The sequence below is a fragment of the Elephas maximus genome, chromosome 6 (genome assembly GCF_024166365.1).
Source record: "Elephas maximus indicus isolate mEleMax1 chromosome 6, mEleMax1 primary haplotype, whole genome shotgun sequence".
Taxonomy (NCBI): domain Eukaryota; kingdom Metazoa; phylum Chordata; class Mammalia; order Proboscidea; family Elephantidae; genus Elephas; species Elephas maximus.
The window spans coordinates 83,498,246-83,517,030 of NC_064824.1; positions in this window are offsets into that span (position 1 = coordinate 83,498,246).

Consider the following 18,785-nt stretch of genomic DNA (forward strand, 5'->3'; position numbering starts at 1 on the left):
AATACCTTTAGTGGTTGTGGTGTTATCTCTTCTCTGAAAGTTTGGTAGAACTCTGCAGTAAAGCTGTCCGGGCCAGGGCTTTTACTTGTTGGGAGTTTTTTGATCTCTTTTTTTTCAATCTCTTTTTTTGTTATGGGTCTATTTAGTTGTTCTACTTCTGATTGTGTTAGTTTAGGTAGGTAGTGTTTTTCAAGGAATTCATCCATTTCTTCTAGGTTTGCAAATTTGTTAGAGTACAATTTTTCGCAATAATCTGATATGATTCTTTTAATTTCAGTTGGGTCTGTTGTGATATGGCCCATCTCGTTTCTTATTTGGGTTATTTGTTTCCTTTCCAGTATTTCTTTAGTTAGTGTGGCCAATGATTTATCAATTTTGTTAATTTTTTCAAAGAACCAGCTTTTGGCTTTGTGAATTCTTTCAATTGTTTTTCTGTTCTCTAATTCATTTAGTTCAGCTCTAATTTTTATTATTTGTTTTCTTCTGGTGCCTGATGGATTCTTTTGATGCTCACTTTCTATTTGTTCAAGTTGTAGGGACAGTTCTCTGATTTGGGCTCTTTCTTCTTTTTGTATGTGTGCATTTATCGATATAAATTGACCTCTGAGCACTGCTTTTGCTGTGTCCCAGGGGTTTTGATAGGAAGTGTTTTCATTCTCGTTGCATTCTATGAATGTCTTTATTCCCTCCTTAATGTCTTCTATAACCTAGTCTTTTTTCAGCAGGGTATTGTTCAGTTTCCAAATATTTGATTTCTTTCCCCTAATTTTTCTGTTATTGATTTCCACTTTTATGGCCTTGTGGCCTGAGAAGATGCTTTGTAATATTTCAATGTTTTGGATTCTGCAAAGGTTTGTTTTATGACCTAATATGTGGTCAATTCTAGAGAATGTTCCATGTGCGCTGGAAAAAAAAGTATACTTTGCAGCAGTTGGGTGGAGAATTCTGTACAAGTCTATGAGGTCAAGTTGGTTGATTGTAGCAATTAGGTCTTCCGTGTCTCTATTGAGCTTCTTACTAGAAGTCCTGTCCTTCTCCAAAAGTGGTGTGTTGAAGTCTCCTAGTATAATTGTGGAGGTGTCTATCCCACTTTTCAGTTCTGTTAAGGTTTTTTTAATGTATCTTGTAGCCCTGTCATTGGGTGCATAAATATTTAATATGGTTATATCTTCCTGGTCAGTTGTCCCTTTAATCATTATGTAGTGTCCTTTTTTATCCTTTGTGGTGGATTTAACTTTAAAGTCTATTTTGTCAGAAATTAATATTGCTATTTCCTGCTCTCTTTTGCTCGATATATTTTTTTCCATCCTTTTAGTTTTAGTTTGTTTGTGTCTCTAAGTCTAAGGTGTGTCTCTTGTAGGCAGCAATATAGACAGATCGTGTTTCTTTATCCAGTCTGAGACTGTCTGTCTCTTTATTGGTGCATTTAGTCCATTTACATTCAGCGTAATTATAGATAAGTATGTGTTTTATGTGTTTAGTGCTGTCATTTTGATGCCTTTTTGTGTGTGTTGTTGACAATTTCATTTTTCCACTTACTTTTTTGTGCTGAGACGTTTTTCTTTGTAAATTGTGTGTTCCTCATTTTCATAGTAGTCAAATTCATGTTTGCAGAGTCATTATGTTTTTCTTGGTTTTTATTTTTAGTTATGGAATTGTTAGACCTTTTGTGGTAACCTTAATATTTACCCCTATTTTTCTAAGTAAAAACCTAACTTGTATCGTCCTATATTGCCTTGTATCCCTCTCCATATGGCAGTTCTATGCCTCCTGTATTTAGTCCCTCTTTTTAATTATTGTGGTCTTTTACATACTGACTTCAATGACTCCCTGTTTTGAGCATTTTTTTCTTTTTAAAATTAATCTTAATTTGTTTTTGTGATTTCCCTATTTGAGTTGATATCAGGATGTTCTGTTCTGTGACCTTGTGTTGTGCTGGTATCTGATATTATTGGTTTTCTGACCAAACAATTTCCTTTAGTATTTCTTGTAGCTTTGGTTTGGTTTTTGCAAATTCTCTAAGCTTGTGTTTATCTGTAAATGTTTTAATTTCGCCTTCATATTTGAGAGAGAGTTTTGCTGGATATATGATCCTTGGCTGGCAGTTTTTCTCCTTCAGTGCTCTATATATGTCATCCCATTGCCTTCTTGACTGCATGGTTTCTGCTGAGTAGTCTCAACTTATTCTTATTGATTCTCCTTTGTAGATCTTTCTTTTCTCCCTGGCTGCTTTTAAAATTTTCTCTTTATCTTTGGTTTTGGCAAGTTTGATGATAATATGTCTTGATGCTTCTCTTTTTGGATCAATCTTACATGGAGTTCGATGAGCATCTTGGATAGATACCCTTTTGTCTTTCACGATGTCAGGGAAGTTTTCTGTGAACAGATCTTCAACTATTCTCTCTGTATTTTCTGTTATCCCTCCCTGTTCTGGGACTCCAATTACACACAAGTTATTCTTCTTGATAGAGTCCCACATGATTCTTAGGGTTTCTTCATTTTTTTTTTAATTCTTTTATTTGATTTCTTTTCAGCTATATTGGTGTCAATTTCCTTGTCCTCCACCTCCCCCACCCTGCATTCTAATTGCTTGAGTCTGCTCCTCTGACTTCCTATTAAGTTGTCTAATCCTGTAATTTTACTGTTAATCTTTTGGAATTTCTGAATGCTGTCTCTCTATGGATTCTTGCGGCTTATTAATTTTTCCACTCTGTTCTTGAATAATCTTTTTGAGTTCTTCAACTTCTTTATCAGTGTGTTCCTTGGCTTTTTCTGTAGATTGCCTTATTTCATTTCTGAGGTCATCCCTGATGTCTTGAAGCATTCTGTAAATTAGTTTTTTATATTCTGCATCTGGCAATTCCAGGACTGTGTCTTCATTTGGGAAAGATTTTGATTCTTTAGTTTGGGGAGCTGTAGAAGCAATCACGGTCTGCTTCTTTATGTGTTTGATATTGACTGCTGTCTCTGAGCCATCGCTAAGATATTGTAGTGGTTTATTCTATGTTTGCTCACTGAGTCTTATCTTGTTTTGTTTTCTTTCAATATACATAGATGGGCTACTAGATTGTGCTGTCTTGATTGTTGTAGCCCTTGAGTCACTTATGTCCTATTACAAGCTGGTTTGGGCTGTTACCAGATATATAAGCCTAAGAGTCTATTCACTATTCTTGAGTAGAATCTGATTTGGGGTTATCAAGTGTGTGGTGCAGACTGTCACCTATCCACCTAGAGAAGTAGTGGTGATAGTTGTGTGCACCAGATTCTAGTAGCAGCTGGGGTTCACACTCCGGGGTGGGGGCAGGATACTGACAGGCTTCCCCCAAGTGTCAGTGAGGTAGGTGTGTCTCTATTCCTAAAGTTCTTTTGTGGGTGGGCTCTGCAGCTGTACCTTAGGCCCCCAATGCAAGTACCTCTACAGATTGGTAGGTGTCACCCTCCTTAGACCCCTAAGGCAGGAGGCTAGGTGGTCTGGGGGGGAGCTTCAGCCCTCAGTTCCCTGTTGTGGGTCAGTGAGGGCTCTGTTGAATATGCAGAGATATCAGACCTGGGAAACTTGTCTTTCTAGTAATCCGCTAAAACAATTACAGTCAGATCCCTATCAGAATTGCCTTTGCATTATAATAGCCACCTTGTTCCCTGTAGGGATGAAAGCCCAAGACTGTGGATCACATATGTTTGGCTGGAGCTAGTTCTGTGTTTTTAGTCCAATTAGGGAAGGATTTTTGGTCCCTGGTTTTTTTGTAGCTGCTTCTCTCAGGCCAGGAGAATGGGTTAGGAAAAGACCCCCCCCCCAAAAAAAAAAGAAAGAAAGAAAAACTGCAGCGCACTTCACTCTCTGGCTCAGGAAATTCCAATGTTAATGAAGCAGCCTGGGAAGGGGAGGGGAGGGTTCAGAGAAATAGGAGAGAGTAGCACCCTGAAATATAGACAAAGTTACTTATCTTGCTTGGGATGACTGTTTTATCTGAGATTCTCTCTGGGCATGTTGACTGTGTGCGCTGGCTGGGTAGAGATTGCCCCCGAGGATCAGGCCCGGGTCCTGTGCTTGTACACAATATTTTTAAAAATATTAATAACTAGGTGTGTCTCTTCAGCCTATGTCCCTTCCGATATCCAAACAACTTGGCATTATGCATTTATTTCTTAAGAGAAGGTTGTAACACTAAAAAAAGAAAATAAGAGCGTTTTACCGTTTGAATATTAAATGCTAACTAGGGTGTGACGTCTGGGCCTGTGATTCTGAGCATGTGCAGTGAACTTGAGAAACTACCCGATGAGGAAAAGAAATGCTTTCTTTGCTGCCTGTCCTAACTGCAAACTTAAACAAACTGGTTCTTAAGGGGAAGTTTCAAGTGATTTAAGGTGTGAATAATTTCATGTTCTTTTTTTTTTTAAATAAAAATACTAGACCTCCAGTTCATGCAGACTAAGCTCCAAGGTAGAAGGGAAATGATAAAAAGAACTGGAAAACCTGAGTGCACAGAGAATGTTCATCCTATTATCCAGGTAGAGCCCAGGAGTCTACACAACTCTAGGGTAGGAAAAACAACACTAAGCTTAAAAAGATATATGAAGGTATAAGAAGAATAAAGATTACAATTGTATTGTCTTAGTTTCCTACTGTTACTGTAACAAATTACCATAAACTTAACAGCTTAAGGTAGCACACATTTATTATCTTACTTTTCTGGAGGTCAGAAATCCAAAATGAGTCTCACAGGGCTACAAAATCGTGTTATTCACACGACTACATTTATTTCTGGTGACCCTAGGGGAGAATCTATTTTCTTGCTTCTTCCCACAAAATTCTAGAGGCTGATTGCTTTCCTTGGTGTATGGCCCCATTCCACCAGCAAAGCCAGCAATGGCAATAGAGTCTTTTTCACATCACATCACTCTGACTCTCGCTCTCTTATCTCCCTCATTCATTTTTAAGGACCCATGAGATTGCATTAGGTCCACCCATATAAACCAGAATATTCTCATCATGAGATTCTTAACTTAATCCTATCTGCAAAGTCTCCTCTGCCATGTAATGTATTCACAGGTTCTAAGGATTATGAAGTGGACACCTTTTTAAAAAAACAAAAGCAAACCCACTGACCTCAAGTCGATTCTGACTTGTAGCCACCATAAAGGACAGAGCAGAACTGCCCCATAGAGTTTCCAAAGCTGTAAATCTTTACTGCCACAGACTGCCACATCTTTCTGACAAAGAGTAGCTGGTAGGTTTGAACAGTGGACCTGTCAGTTAGCAGCCAAGTACTTAAACATTGTGCCACCAGGGCTCCTTCGACATCTTTAGGGGGCCATTATTCTGCCTACCATGGATAGAGGCAAAATTTTAATTATTTTAACATATGATAATTTGTGTCAAAACCAAGACAAATTATTAAAAATCAGTGTAAAAATACAGCAAAATTTCAAGATGAAACAAAGTCATTTCAAAATCAATAATACTTCCACATTACAGAAATTATTAAGTAGACAAAGAGAAGCCATTTTCACCACAGAAAATAAAAAAAATCAAAATAGAGAGATGGTTTATTGTTAGCAGAATCTCATTAAAGAATCTCAGGAAAAGAAAAGCCACCCCAGATAAATGAATGATCTGAAATGCAAGAAGAGCAAAGACATTTATAAATATATATGCAAATGTTGATGAACACCATCTGATTACATATCTAGAATGGTTGAAAATAAATCTAAATAAGATACACTTAAAATACTAACTAAGGATAACATGTAATTGGAAGTGAGGGTAAATTGTGCAAAAAGGTTCATTTATTATCTAGAAGTCAGGATCAAAGTCAGTCAAACTTTAGCCTTAGATGAGTTAACTTGGGATATTTTATAATTTTTAGAATAACCACTAAAATTAGAAAGTGTGTAATTTCTAACATGGTAGAGAAAATGGATTTATAGAAATACTCAATTTTAATAAAGGGAAAACAAGGAACGAATGGGATAAAAAAAAGCACAAAATAAGATGTTGTATTTAAACCAAACTATATATCAGTAATTACATTAACTAAAGTGACTAAAAAAAAATTTTAAAATGATCAGACTGCATGAAAAATGCTAAATTCTATCTCTGCTATTTTTAAGGAATATATCTTGAACATAAAAGCACATAATACATAAAAATTAAGAATACAAAAATATACCAAAAACACTCACTTAAAGGACACTGAGGTAGCAATATTAATAGCAGACATAACAAACTTGAGGATACAATGCATTACCGCAGACAAAAGAAGATCCAACATAGTGATGATGTTCAGTTGATTTTGACAAGGGGTCACCAAGAGTCGAAATCAACTTGGCGGCAACCAATAACAAGAACAACAAGGAGAAAACTGACAAAACCATACTCAAAAAAAAAAAAAAATCCACTGCCATGGAGTTGATTACGACTCATAGCAACTCTATAAGACAGAGTAGAACTGCCCCATTGGGTTTCCAAGGCTGCAAATCTTTATGGATGCATACTGCCACATCTTTCTCCTATGGAGCAGATGGTAAGTTCAAACCAATGACCTTCTGGTTAACAGCTGAACACTTTAACCATTGTGCCACCAGAGATCTAAATTAAATCTCTATAATTTAGAGAAAAATTAGGCAAAAAAAATCAGGAAATATATAACCAAAAACCAAACCAAACCCACTGCCATCGAGTCAATTCTGCCTCATAGCAACCCTACAGGACAAAGTAGAAATGCCCCATAGAGTTTTCAAGGAGCGCCCGGTGATTTGAACTGCATCCTCTTGGTTAGCAGCTGTAGCACTTAACCACTACGCCACAAGGGTTTCCAGGAAATGTATAGATACAAAAAATTTGAATGTGATTAACGGATTTGACCTATAGTCATGCACAATGCACTACTCCCAACATTTGCATAATACAAATTATTTTTGGCACTCTGGAAACATTCGCAAAAAGTTATTGATATACTGGGCTATGACAAAAGCCTCAACACATTTCAAAATATTGAAATCATATAAGAACAGGCTCTTGCCTCAACATAACAAAGCTTGGAATCTATAAAAAATAACCATAAAATCCTCAATTATTTAGAAATTTATAAATACACTTCTAAATGTTCCATGTTAAAAATCATAATAGAAATTTGATAATATTTTAGACATATTATCACATATGAGCATATCCAGATAAATTTTCCAGGAAAATCAGTATTTAGAGTAAAAATTATAACTCACATATAAATATGGGAAAAAAAATTATTCAATTTAGCACCCATTTCAAAAAGTCACAAATAACCTGTAACAGGACTGAAGAGTAGGAAATCACTATAAATGCAGTAAAAATAAATAAATAAATAAAATATTAAAAACTGCAGAGGATATTATGAACAGATGGATAAATGCATAGAAAAAAATGACTTACTAAACTTGTATAACAAAAAATAAAAATCTGAATTATCCTGCAATTATCAGACGTTGAGTAAGAGGATTATTACATAGAAAATCAATAGCAATATGAATAAATGAACAACTCATGTAAAGCACATCAAAACTGTATAGAAAGAAATAGAAATTCAGAATTGTTCTATAATACTGATGTTGAATATGTAATCAAAATCTTCCTGCAAAAAAAGTATATGGCCAGATGCCTTTCACTAATAATTTCTATCAAACTGTAAAAATAAATTATTACAATATTACACAAACTGTTGAAGAAAATAGAAAAATGTGGTACACATGCCTACTCATTTTTTGAGACTAGAACATCCTTGATTCAAAGTTGAGATAGAAGAGTATAGAAAAAAGGGAAATTTCAGTCCAATCTAATTTATGGACCTAGATGCAAAAATGTCTAAACCAAAAGCAAAGTGAGTACAGACATAAAAATACTGGGAAAATAACTGTTCGATTTCTTTAGAAAAGGTCTTGAAGTTTTTTCTGGAAATTTCACAGTATATTAAGCGCTTGGTATTTAAAATATAATGCTGTTGACAAATGCCTTGAACCATGAGTATTTATTTATAGACAATAACAGGGAACACCCACTACCCATCTGTCTGTGCTGCTGTGGTGGGCTTTATGTTGCTATAATGCTGGAGGCATCAGCATTTCATAATGGCAGCAGGGTCTCCTGTGGTGAACAGGGTTCATCGGATTCCATATTAAGACAAGCTAGGAAGAAAGGCGTGGCAATTTACTTTCAAAAATTGTCCAGTGAAAACTCTATGAATCACAATAGAATATTGTCTGATATAGTGCTGGAGGGAGAACCACCTAGGCTGGAAGTTACTCAAAACACACAGTTTTGCAACAATGGACTGCAGCATACAGCTGTGAAGATTCCTCAGGACCAGGCAACATTTTGTTCTGTTGTACATGGTGTTGCTATCAGTTGAAGCTGACTAAGGCAACTATCAGTACAGGGAAGGGAGGTAGAGTTTCTGACCCATTGCTAGCATTCTGCACCTGTGTATGGACTTGCCATTTTGGTTTTATCTAATTTTCCTTTGCCCTGCACTTCTGGTGTTCTGTGTGAACTAAACGTCTGGAAGCAAGAAGACCTTTTGGCAGTCAAAGCATCACAAACATTTGTGTGTGTCTTTGTTTATACTCCCAAGGAGAATGTTGGTACAGAAAGCAGGGCTTAAACAAAGCAATCCTCTGAACAAGCTAGGCTGGTTAAAGCCACAGTGTTAGTTTTAATGCCAGTCTCATTGACCCACTGTTGGGAGGTGTCCTAGCTCCAAAGCCCCACTTTAGCGATAATGTGGAGCCACCTCAGGTGTGGCTGAAGGCAGGGCTGCCAGTCCTGAAGACTCTTACATGCCATCCTGTCTTGATCTCAATACCCCTATTTCTCCTGTTCCCCAGCTCTGGGCTTTACATGAGATCATGAAGGTTTATGGTAGGTGCATAGTCTTGCATTTCCCAGGAATCTCATACCCTGAAGAAAAATATGAAAAACAACAGGAAGGAGTGAGGTCCTAGATGTGGCCACTAGGGAATGAGACTTCCTGTTCCAATCCTCACATAAAGGACCTACCCTGGAGTTTACTCCCTCTTGATGCAGTCCCAATATCTTTCAGAAAAAAACTCTTCCTACTCAGTAGTGCATTCTTCACTTTCTGAAAAATGTCCTAAAGGAAAGAGGAGATGTTGGACTCCTGAACTCTAACCATTCTGTATTTTTTCTTGCCCAGGTTACTCATATTCTAAAAGTCTTAACCTTCATCTGTCAGTACCCCAGCTGAAGCCACTACATTTCATGCACAGCAATATTTTTCCATATAAATCAGAGGTAAAACATACAATGGAAAGCCATTTCTTCTAATTATACTTGGACAAACACTCAGTATTCACCTCTTTACAGTTACCAAATCCTCCTTTCACAACTGTCAGCATTATTCTTTAATAAACTCTGCTTGAACAGAATTTGAGTACTTTAAAATTTCATATTTATTTGCAAATAAATTAGCTAATAAAGTGTTCATTTTGCCTGGTTGTAGATAGAATTTGTAAAATTTGCGTAGAATAAAAATTAAATTAGAATTGAATGTGTTGATGCTCTTGTATTGTATTTTTTAACTCTTCAAGGAACATACCAAGTTCTACAAAATGGGCAAGGTACAAATTCTACTGATGTATATATACTACTTTCTAAAAGAAGTCAACACTCTACGTTAAATAGCACTATTACGTACTTCTTTAGTTGAAAGCTTAATATACTGTGTGAAGAAAAAGAGAAAATCATGATTTAAGAATACATATTAAGTGAACTGATAAACCTTAAACTGTAGGTGAAAATGAACCCTTAACCATATAAACATTTGGTGGATAAATTCACTATGGCATGTAGTATCTTTAAGCCTTTTTTTATATAAATAATCCCCGTATATAATAGGTCTTTTTATATTTAAATAACTTTGAAATTTTCTTTTTTTTTTTCTGCAACATTTGATTATGAAGAATCTGGGTGTTATTTTCTTTGTATATTTCCTACAGTTTGCTTAGCTTCCTAAATCTATAGGTTGATATTTTTCAATGTTTGGAAAGTTATCAGCCATTATTTCTTCAAATATTTTTCTGCCCCATACTCTGTCTTCTATATTTCTGAGGAAATCTTATTTCAGGATTGCTAGACCACTTGCTATTTTCTCGAAGCAACTCAGGGCTCTATTTACTTTTTCTAGCATTTTTTTCTCTCTTCTTTCATCAGTATAATTTCTGTTTATCTTTCATCAAATTCACTGACCATGTCTTCTATCTCCTATCTTATCCAAAGCCTATGAAATGAAAGGATTTTTGTTGGTTTGTTTTTTATAACTTTATTGAGGCATGTTTTTATTGTTGTTAGATGCCATCAAGTCAGTTCCAACTCAAAGCAACCCCGTGAACAACAGACCAAGACACTGCTCAGTCTTGTGCCATCCTCACAATTGTTGCTATTTTTGAGCTCATTGTTGCAGCCACTGTGTCAATTCATTGCATTGAGGGTCTTCCTCTTTGTTAGGCTACTTTTGCTCAACATAATGATTTTAAGAATCATCCATATTGTTGTCTGTATCAATATCTGATTCCTTTTTCTTATGGATAACATTGCATATAGTACTTGTTTACTCATTCATCTGTAAATGGAAATTAGGATTACTTCTAGTTTGGGAGTATTTCAGGCAAAACATCTATGAACATTTGTGTATGAGTCTTTATGTGAGCATATGTTTTCATTTCTCTTGGATAAATATCTATGAGTAGAACTGATGATTAATATGTAGGTATATGTTTAACTTTTTACAAAACTGTCAAACTGTTTCAAAAATGGTTGTACCACTTTACTTCCAGTAAGAGGTGCATGAGAGTCCTAATTGTTTCAAAACATTGCAAACAGAAGAATTAGCCTTTCAATTTTTATGTTACTAGCCCTGGTGATGCAGTGGTAAGAGCTTGGCTGCTAACCAAAAGGTCAGCAGTTCAAATCCATCAGCCGCTCCTTGGAAACCCTATGGGGCAGTTCTACTCTGTCCTATAGGATTGCTATAAGTCAGAATGGACTTGATGGCAACAGGTTTGGTTTTATTACTGGTTTTATATTTAAATTTCTATTTATTTTCTTTTTATAGTTTCCAGTTCTCTACTGAGATTCCCACTTGTTCAGTCATTATGTCAATCATCTTAAGTATTTCAGCATATTTATAATAGCTGGTTTAAAGTATCTATCTGCTAATTAAAACATCTTGTTCTTTGTATAGCTATTAATTTCTAATGTATGATTTACATTGTGGACGTTAACTTGCAGGGAGCTGGGCTTATCCTCTTGACCCTGTCAGGATTGGATTCTCTGTTAAAGCTGAAACTTTTGATTTTTGCCCTTTGTCTTGGGCGGTGACGCTTAGTTATCAGACTGCCTGGCCTTATCCATGACCTTTCTGAAATATCAGCTGAATGCCCGAATTGGTCAGAGAGGTCTCTCCACCCTGACTGGGTCACTACTCCAATATCTTCCAGCCCTGTCCAACCTTTGGTATCTCTGTTCAACTCTAAGCTCCAAAGGAGCTACTCTCTGCTTGTCCTCCAGTCCTCTGGGAGTTTTATCCTGGGTATTTTCTGCCCTACCCTTGGCCCAGGACTCACAGGACCAACTATTCAGATTTCTGGGACTTCCTTTCTTCAGAGCTCTCTCTTCTTCAATATCCTGGTGAGACACTTCAACAACCCCGAATCCTGATCTGTACTTCCTCATCTCAGTAAGTATGTCGAACGTCTTGGGCTCCACCTCCCTGCATTACAGCCTGGAAAATTCCCAAGAACATGGGTGAACTTGGAATTCACTTGCTCTTCTTTTGTCACAGTTAACACTTTCTTGAGATGCCTATACACCAATGCCTAAAAACAGTTGCCTTAAATATTTTGTCCTTTGTTATACTTGTTTCTGTTGGGAGGGCAAGTCCAGTAGCAGTTACTTCACTATTGCACCAGAAGTTCCACGGCCATTATCTTTCAAAAATTTCGTCTTCCAAATTATATCTATCCTCTCTCCGTGGAAGTTCTATTACATATTTGATAGAAATGCATACTCTATCCTTTATGTCTGAAATATATACGCACACACATTATTTTTATGTCTCTATTTTTTTATGCTATATTCTGAGTTATTTCATTAAATCTATTTTCAAATCTTTGATTCTATTTTCTCACGTTCTTCTAAACAACCTTGACAAATATAACATTGTTTCTGTTATTGCTTCCTACACTCATTCCAAATAATTTTTCATTATAATAAACACTTCATTTATCTAGCTAGGAGGTTAATTTTTTTTATTAAAAAATTCTTGAAATAACTACTTTTCAATTGCATCATATATATGTGAAAGTGGAACAATGAAAAATGAAGATCAAAAGAGAACTGATGCATTTGAATTGTGGTGTTGGTGAAGAATACTGACAATACCGTGGACTGCCAGAAGACTGAACAAGACTGTCTTGGAGGAAGTACAGCTCCTTAGAATTAAGGATAGTAGACATTCTCTTGCTTACTTTGGACACATCAGCAGAGATCAATTGATAGAAAAGAACGTCATGTTTGGTAAAGTAGAGGGTCAGTGAAAACAAGGGAAGCCATCCATGAGATGGATTGACATGGTGGCTGCAACAATGGGCTCAAACATACCAATGATTGTAAGGACCAATCAATGTTTCATCCTGTTATACACAAGGTTGCCATGAGTTGGAGCCAGTGCTAACTAACAACAGCAAAACTAGCTCAATTCTGTTGGCCCAGGACAGGAACCATTCCCGAAGCCAACTCTTCAGACATGGATTGGACTGGACAATGGGTTGGAGAGGGATGCTGATGTGAAGTGAGCTACTTGGATCAGGTGGACACTTGAGACTGTGTTGGTATCTCCTGCCTGGAGGGAGATGGGAGGGTAGAGGGGCTTAGAAGCTGGCAAAATGGACACGAAAAGAGAGAGGTGAAGGAGGGAGTGGGCTGTCTCATTGCGGGGAGAGTAATTGGGAGTATGTAGTAAGGTGTATATAAGTTTTTATGTGAGAGACTGACTTGATTTGTAAACTTTCACTTAAAGCACAATAAAAATTATTAAAAAAAAATAACTAAAGCAACGAATGTAAGCAAATGTGTTGATAAAAGTTTTATAAAAATGTATTGCCTACTTCCTGGCCACTTTAAATAGGGAAATTTTTATTTAGGACATAGGATCAACATTAGAACATCATTTTTTTTATTATGTTCAGAATAATTTGATACCAGCTTTTCAAAAATTTTGCCCCCTTCTTTAATGCCAATTTTCACCTTTCTTCTGCGGTAAGAATGTGTACTTCTAAAAACATTTTCATTCCATTTCTAGGTTTTTATGTCTCCTGTTTCCTTTAGTCACTCTCAAGCATATATTGAGTCTAAATGAGTTTACAAATTTGATTTTTTCCCCTTAAAAGTGTTGATTTTCTGAAAAAGCCATTTATTCACTCTGTTTTCACTGATTTACAACTATTTATTAATTGCCTAATAATTTTCAGGCAGGGCTTCAAACTGGTTTTGTCTGGCTCAGTCATGGCCAAGGAAGCATCACTGGAACAGACCTGAAGTTTTAAAATTTTGGTGAACTGGAACAATGACTGGAATGGAAAAAATTATGGGTCAAAGCTGTAATTAGAAACGTAATCTTCCCCTCAGGAAATAAGGGCAGCTCTCATGTTGAATAGCAGCTGAGTCTCTTGCCCAAGGGATTTTGAGCAGAGCCAGAAACAGTGGTGCCCTACTCAAAGATGGTGACCAATCACGCCACTTTGAATGCGTGTGGCTCTCCACAGTCCTGCCAACAATCCAATCTCATGCATCAAACTTTTGAAGGGCTCATATGCCATTTCCGAGTCTCTCATTCAGGACTTTGACCTGTACTTTTTCCCATTCCAGTTACCGTGGTGAATCACTCAAATTGTGAACATTCCTGTTTTGCTTCATTGCTCATGTCTGAACAGGTATGAACCATTCAAAGCCCTGGTTTCAGGCCATATGTCTATGTGTCTGTACAACTGAACTTTTGTTTATTTCTTTTAACAGAGAATTCAAATTTAGCATCTAGAAGCATTGGATTCTCAAGATAATATATTGAATCTGATTTAAAAGGACAGTGACTAATCCATCTATTTTACCTGGTGGGATAACATATTTTAAAGTTAGAAAATCAATGGTTTATCAAATTTCTACTTAGTCTTTTAACTCAGTTATAAAATTAAAAATAAAAATCTCTAATAGGACAAATACTGTACATAAACAAGAAGTATTTTTAAATTGGTTATATGAGTATTTTCTCTAAAGAATAAGGAAGTCCATATTAATCTGTATTATTTATATATGTGTTAATATAGTATAAATTTACATATATATTAACATGGCTAGATTCTAAAGACCAGGTTGATATGTGACATGGGCCTTATGTGAAAATGGAGGATCACAAAGTGAAGGATGATTATGTCATTACATAACTGTCAAACCACTCAGAATCATGACTCAGCCCAGTTGACACGTAACCTTAATCATCATAGCCAGTGTTACTCTTGCCTTGCACCTTGGCATACCAGACATATGTCGTTAATGTGCAAAATAGAAGGTAGATTTTTTGCTACTGTCATAAATGCGAAATGTCAGATAGTGAGATACTTGGTAAGTGGGGAGCAAACCAAAAAAAAAAAAAAGAATCAAAACTGTTGCTGTGTAGTTGATTCCCATCCATAGTAGGTGAATAAAGTTCAATTATTTTACATAAAGAAAAAAATTTGATAAATCAAAATGAGTATAACCTGTATTGTGTTTTACTTTACAAGATCAACTTTTCCAGACTCCCTTTTTCAATCATTCACAGTTCAAGTTACGATTCCTGCTTTTAGAACTTTAATAAATAATCTTAATTAGAATATCCATCCAAAATTGTATAGAACATTATTCGATAAGGTTGTATGTGACTGGTTAAAGCACTAAATGGTCATTTAAAAATTATGTTTTCTATTTTTAAAACTAATGTATAAACACACAAATATACAGGTAATGATAAAAAAAAACCACTGAGAATTAACAAATATTTTTTCCAAAACATAGATCATCTCTTTATTATAAGAAATAAAGTGTCACAGATAGAGTTGAAATCCTAATCTCCAATCACACTTCCCTCCCATCTTTCTTTCCTAGAGGTAACCACTTTATGACTGAAACATATCACTGCTATTTTTTATTTGAATTCTATTTCTGTGTTTTTTAAAAATATAAATAATTTTACACAATTTTTTCCTGACCTCAGTATCTACCAAAACAGAACAACGAAAATAACAGCAAAAAAAAAAAAAAAAAAAAAGAAACTGTTTGCTAAATACATAACAAGTAGGTTTATTGTCCCACGGAACTGGAAAAGCATAAAAGTGAGATTTTTTTTAAGCAATGCTATTATTTCATTTTTTTATTATTTCATGTCTATTTAATCCCCGGAATTAAAAAAAAAAGAACATATTATATAGAAAGAATGATTAAATGTAGACCTGTGATCAAATTAGCACATCGAATTAAACACCTAATAAGGAGTATTTCTGTGGTATCTGATCCTGTTGCTTCCAGAAGGTTTTGAATTCTTATTTCCAGTCTGAATTTATAGCTCGCACAGGGCTACTCACTATGGTAGTTTATAAAGGAGATACTGGAGAAAGTTTAAGATGTCTTTTACCAGAGGGTAATTGAAAGCCAGCATAGTCCCAGTAATGAGATGGTACACTATGGAAGAGAGGACAAATGTAAAGAAAAAAAGTGAGAAAATAAGGACAGTCAGTAAAATATGTGCAAAAATGTGAGGAGCCAGAGATCAGCAAAATGAATTAAAAAAAAAAAGAAGAAGAAACAGATAACAAGTGTCGAGGACAGAAGCTGATTTAAAATGTGCATGAAATCTCTTATTTTTTTTTATTTTAAACATTGTATATTTTTCTTTTGGGTTTTTCATATATTGTAAAGAAATAAACCTGAATTTAACTCTGTCATGGGGCTGCAATATACTTATGGAAATTACAGTCGTTCTCACCAAATATTCCATGTCTTCTCTTGATTTCCCAGAGCACCACTTGATAAGGTAGGAGCAAGCGATTTGTTCTGACCAGTGACCTTGAGTGGAAAACCTTCCAAGAAAATACAGGAGAAGTTCATTATGATTGTTCAGTTCCCTTTTCTTGCTAAAAGGAGCCAGTTAAGAAAGATATAGGCTCCAATTTCCAAAGTAAAATGTAATATATACAGATCAAAGTTTATTAGCGGTTACCAGGGGTGGGAGTGAGGGGTAAAAGAGAGGGATTAATGGTGATGGGAAAATCACATCGAATAAGTGTAGGGTGGTACAGCCAATTATCGTAATTGTTGTCAATAAGTTCTACACCTATAAAAGGTTGAATTTGCAAAAGTTGTGTGATAAATATATTTACAACAATGACCAAAAAAAAAAAAAGAATAGCAGCTGAGGCTGCTTATGTACAACCAAAAACCTCATGGGATCTTGTTTCTTGATTTGGAGGTTTAGGGTCATGGTTTTATGGGACATCCCAGTTACTTGGCCTAATAATGTGTTTAGTGCTTCTCTTCTGCTTCCTAATTTGTTGCATAGTGCCTGAGGTCTTAAAACCTTGCAAGCAGCCATCCAAGGCACAACAATTGGTCTCTATTCAACTGGAGCAACAAAAGAAGAAGAGTCAGGAATAGAAGGAGGATATAGAATATGTGGCTAATTGCCTCCATGAACAACTGCCTCTTTTGCCATGAGACCAGAAGAACTGGATGGTGCCTGACTAGTATTACTGAACATTTTGATCAAAGAGTTTATAGAAGAATCTTGATCAAAATGGGGAAAATGTAAAACAGAGTTTCAAATTCTCATGTACTCCAGACTTTCTGGAGCTATGGAGGCTGCATGAGCCCCTGAAACTATTGCCCTGAGATAATCTTTAAACCTTAAACCAAAAATATCCCCTGAAGTCTTCTTAAAATGAAACAATAGTCTAGCTTAACTAGTAAGAAGTGTCTACCTTGAACATTATGCTCTTTTAAAAACTATATGGGATCAAAGTGACAACAACAACTCAAAAGATTAGATAGGAACCTTATGGGGCAGTGAGTTTATTTTAATGGGGTAGAAACAGAAAAGGAGGGTGAGAATGGATGTACAACTTGAAGAATGTAATCAATGTCACTGAATTGTTCATGCATAAACTGTTGAATTGGTGTATGTTTTGCTGTGTATATTCTCAACAACAAAATACTCTGAAGAGGGAAAAAAAGAAAAAATAAAATCTAATGTATGTTGCAGCTACAAAATGGGTAAAGCATTTGTCAGTTAGATCCTTGAGTGACTGTGTGTAGCAGAACCCTTACTAGCCATAAGATCCTCTAAACCTTTGGGGTAAGAAATCACAGAGAATTGGGTTTTTTTTTTTTTTTTGGTAACTAGCATTACCTAGCTACCGCGCCTACTACTCTCACACCTAGCCTCGTCTTACCCTCTCTTTAGCATGATTTCATAGGTATTCATCTTCTTATTTATTTTTCTCTTTTTCCCTATCTCACCATTTATTTTAACCTTCTCTATAAAAGACCACTGATTACCTCCTAATTGACTTCTGTGTTTTATTTGAAATTGTTGGTGACCCTTCTTAAAGTTCTTTTTTTAATGTCCATGATGTTGTAATTCCCAGTTCTCCTTCACACATCAAATATCTAGTAAGTGCCCCAAATACTTTAATACTTCTTTGAGACTTTACCAAATGTGGGAAAACAGTGGGAGAAATAGACATATATGAAGATATAATTGGTTCTCAATTATGAAATATCATCTTTTTTGGGTTATATTACTGTGAGGGAAAAACTATCAATATTTGAATTAAATATGATGATAATGAACCTGATAAATTTACACTATGCTTCTGCCCTTAACTTCATACAAACAAAAAAGACTACATTGTAAATTTAGATTTTTCATTCATTCTCTACACTTTGCAAATCATTATTTTTATATGACTTTGGAAAATGACAATTGCCTTTTATATGCCAATTTTTGCTGAAGCATTCAAATGAAGCATGATGTAAAAATTAATAGAATTAAGACAAAATTTTTCTTGTAAGCATAGAAGTTGTAAGTATCTAGCAATTCAAAATACCAGAGAGTTACACATAGCATAAGAACAGTGTTCCACAGAGACAGGAGATTCAGCAAAGGGCCTTAGTGGTCAGGTCAATTTTAAGCACGTTCAGTCTGTAGTACCAAATGACTTACATGCAGGGTTGGTTAAGGGTACGCTCGTAACTACCACCTGTGCTCTGTCTTGTGCTTTTGCATTGCTGGGAATTTGAGTTTGTACAAGTGCAAAATCCTGGGGACAATAGACATATAATCTGTGATTAAACAACACACTGGAGGTAATACATTTTTAAACCCTGGTGGCGTAGTGGTTAAGTGTTACAGCTGCTAACCAAAAGGTCAGCAGTTCAAATCCACCAGGCACTCCTCGGAAAATTTATGGGGCAGTTCTTCTCTGTTCTATAGGGTCATTATGAATTAGAATCGACTGGATGGCATAGGTTTGTTTTTTGGTTTTATATAGCAGGTAATCTGTATTTTTTTTTAATCTGTACTTGGTATTGTTCTAAATGCCTTATGTGTGTTAATTTAAACATATGATTGTGACTAAAATTATCCAAATACAGTTCTTGAGTACGAAATAAGAAGCAACCCTTGCTGAAGTCCAAGGAACACGAA